We start from the raw sequence: 3907 nt of genomic DNA on the forward strand, positions 1-3907 counted from the left end.
TTTAATTGATATCTAAGCCAGATATTTTATATATTTTATATATGTTTAAACTATATATACTGTATTATTATTATTATATAAATTCCTAAAAACACAGTTCATTTAAAGCTGGGAACGCAGACCTTTGGATTTTGAGTGAATCTAAATCCTTTTTTTTTTTCTTTTTTATATTAAAAAGAGTCTGGATTGTCCGCTCCCACGCCCCGAAAACAGAGCAAACCGAACAATAAATCACTTTTGCATTACAAAACAAAACAAAATATAAAGAAAGACAAACTCACTCTTTGGACTATATTTTGACACATTAAAGAGCAACAGAACAATGCAGGATATCTCTAAGGACCCTTTGTCACCTTTGGCCCTATAAGAAAAACTGGCTCTGGGTCTGTGTGTCTCCATTCGGGCCCAAAGTGGGAATGAAAAGTGCAAGGGCATGGAGTTTTCTCTGCTCTGCTCAACCATTCCATATTATTATTATTATTATCATTTCAGTCTATTCTTTCAATGTCAACGCTCTGACACTTGACAACTCAATGCAATTGTCCTCGACAGAGAGTGTGGGGCTGCGGGAGGTTAAAGGTTAGAGGGGGGCTTGATATTCGAATAGTAGGCAAGGCTTATGAAAGGGCATTGAAAACGACAGCGCCGGAAGAACTTTCACCTTTGTTTCTTGTCCTTTTATGGCGGAGCATAAGAAATGAGCATTTGATAAACAGCAACTGTCAAGTTGCGCTGGAGAAGGGGGGAATGGAGTTCGGGCAGCTGGTTTTCTCATAACTACTTCTTCTTCTTCTTCATCTTCTTTGTTGTTGTTATGAACTTAATTCGAAATGCTGTTTAATAGATTTTTTGGCGCGCCACACAGTCAACTTTGTGGCCAAAGACGAAGACGCAGACGCAGACGAAGAAACGCGCCGCCGTCGCATCAATCAGACCAAGAAATTTGTACAAATTATAGGCTCAGGCTCTCGACTATGCTAAGGATCCACAGATTGATGGCACGATTCACGGTCAGATGTGGCGCGGGTGTGCGCGGCGTTGTGGGGGTGCCGAGCCGCGCATGTGGCCCATAATTCAGCTCTTTAAGAAGTTGTTACTTTAAACATTTATTTTTACACCTAAGGCGCGATGCGAACGCCGCGATAGCCGAAAAAACAAAACCAAACATATATTAAACCACAAGAAGTTGCACCGAACACTAAATACCCTAACTGCAATCAACCGATTGTTCCTATATCTGCTGTAAGATATATAAGAGAAGCCCAATAATTAATAAAATAGAAAACACAACAGAAATGTTGTTGGAAATGTTAGTATACAAATATATATATATATTTGATAAATTGTTAGCATATTCTAGAGAAGCAACAACAATTTCAAAAGTCAAGACAAAGACTGAGAACAATAAAACCGAATTTCGATAAATAATTCTCTGGGAAACTGTATCAAACCAAAGCAAGGCATGCTAAAAGTTGGCCTGATTATATGATATAGGGATTTGATTATTCCTGATATAGGTATTCGATGTTGACAAGATTGTGCATATATCAAGTGAAATAAATGCAGCTAAGTATATGATATAGTGGTTCGATCTGGCCAGTTCCAATATGTGATGTTGGCTTTTCAACGGAGAGACTAGTTCGCATAGAAAAGAACGGACGCCCATGGCCACATCAGCTCGGCTGCAGATCTAGTACTATATTTGATTTCTGAGCTGCGTTACATTTCTCATGCTTGACAGGCAATGTCCGGAGAGAGAGAGGGCATCAAGCCCCAACTTAAACTCTCATTGAAAACCCTTCGTTCAAAAAGGAGGTTTATTTGAATTTCAATAAGGCACCGGGGCAGACCAAGCGGCAAAGGGGGGCCGCTGTGTGGGCGTGGTGTCTCGAGTTCATTATCCTGTTATGTGCATAGGGCGGCATTTTTGGCTTTCATCTCAAACACATACTCAAACAACACACACACACACACACACACACACACGCTCAACATTTGAAACGGGGCGTTATTAATTAGCGTTATGAATTATGGATGTGGACTCCATCGGGCATCGATTCGCTCCCCTCCCCTAACCCATCTCTCTGGCAGTCCCCTTAGCCACGGCTAATTTTGATAGTCGCAACTATTTGCACTTGCGACAAGGCCTCACAAAAATTCTGATATCTTCATTGTCCACAGCAGAGGATGCATAAATCCCAAACGAACTGCGCGTACATCATCATGCACCAGACTTTCGTTCAATGTGTAGGCAGAGAGGGAAGGGCGAGTCCAAAGGAGAATCTGATGCAGCAAAATATGTTCCAATTAGCGAATACTCTGACAGCTTCGAGCGTGCGGGACAGAGACACACACGAGCACGGACAAAAGTCTCTCCAGCAAGTTGTCAAGCCAAGAGATGGAGACAGGGGGTGGGCGGAGTGCTGCCGGTTAGCCAGGCAAAAGTTATTCGACTTGTCATATTAGGTTGTGATAAATGTAGTTACATACCCAATGTGATAACTTTGCCCGCTGTCGCCGGCGCTTAGGTAAGGTCCAGCGCCGAGAACCTAACGCCAGCACCCAGCCTCGGGCTCAGCCTCAGGCTCAGGCTCGGGCTCATCGCTCGCATCAAGACGCTGATGATGATGATGATGATGATGATCATCCGCCGTTGCAGTCGCGGCAAATTTTGCCGGCTTTTGGGAATCATTCAAAACGCTTTTATGACATTCGGGAAATTCCTAGAGCCTGGCATTCGATATATTCTTTTTGTAGTTTTTGGGTTTTACAACCGACGACTCTGACCCTGACTTTACAATGGAGGCCTCCTCGCCGCCTGCCTTGTCCTTTTGCATGCCAGAAAATCCCGCACTGATCCTCGCCCGCTCTTGCACCTAGCTACCTGTCTGCGCTGACCTGACGTGTTTTACACCTGCCCGCGGGGCTGGCTAGGCTGGCACATAAAAGGGTTCAAACTTCTGAACGCTACCTGTCCGAATTACTGGACCTATTAGCTTCTAATCTGGACAATTGGCACGAGCTCTCACGAGATCTATTGAGGTGCCCATAAGCATAAAAGCTGAAAGTTCCCTTTTTTTTTAAGGCAAACCCAATGCAGGGTTTTTCATGTTCGCAAAAGAGGAAATCACAAGCGTTATATTTGTCAAGGGACAGGTGAAAATACAAGAGAAAATCATACCATAAAGAAGCATAATCCTTGTCTCTTGTCCTAACGACAAACGTGGACTTCTAAACAAGCCTGCAAGCTATTTATGAACTGTCCGAGTTCGAACTAGGTTTATGCTAATTCTATTTCTACTTTGAACTGAACCAGTTTCTTTTAGAATACTTGTCTGATCTTTATGAAATATATGCCATACCAAAGTCCAAGATAAATAGAATATGTGCACAATACACTCTTCTAGTTGAATTATGTCTCTTAATCTTAAAAGTTTCATGATCAAGTCGAAAAGCAAGTCGATATATATCGATCTGCTGGAATCACGATAAGTTATCGTTGACTTGTAGCTTAACTCTGTATGCACTAGCAGGTATAAAGTTCAATATGTTTAACTCTTCAGCTTAGTCTCAGGCATGACTTTATCGACTCGTCTGTTCTTGCTGATCAGGAATATATATACTTTATGTGCTCGAAGAAGCATTCTTCTCTATTATGTATACAACATTTTAGCCCACTTAAAGCTACACATCCCATATAAGCTACACATCTAATATATTATCTGAAAAGATTTCGCATATCCCATAAACATTTCCATTTCTGTTAATAGTTCTTGACTGGCCCTCCCCTCAAGAAAAGACCACCCGAGTTGTTGTTCTTGTCTCAATTAAAGACTTGAAATAATTATTTGAAATGCCATTTTTTTTTCAACACATTAACTCGAGTAGTTTTGCAGTTTGCAGTTTG

This window comes from Drosophila virilis, chromosome X (genome assembly GCF_030788295.1).
Source record: "Drosophila virilis strain 15010-1051.87 chromosome X, Dvir_AGI_RSII-ME, whole genome shotgun sequence".
NCBI lineage: Eukaryota > Metazoa > Arthropoda > Insecta > Diptera > Drosophilidae > Drosophila > Drosophila virilis.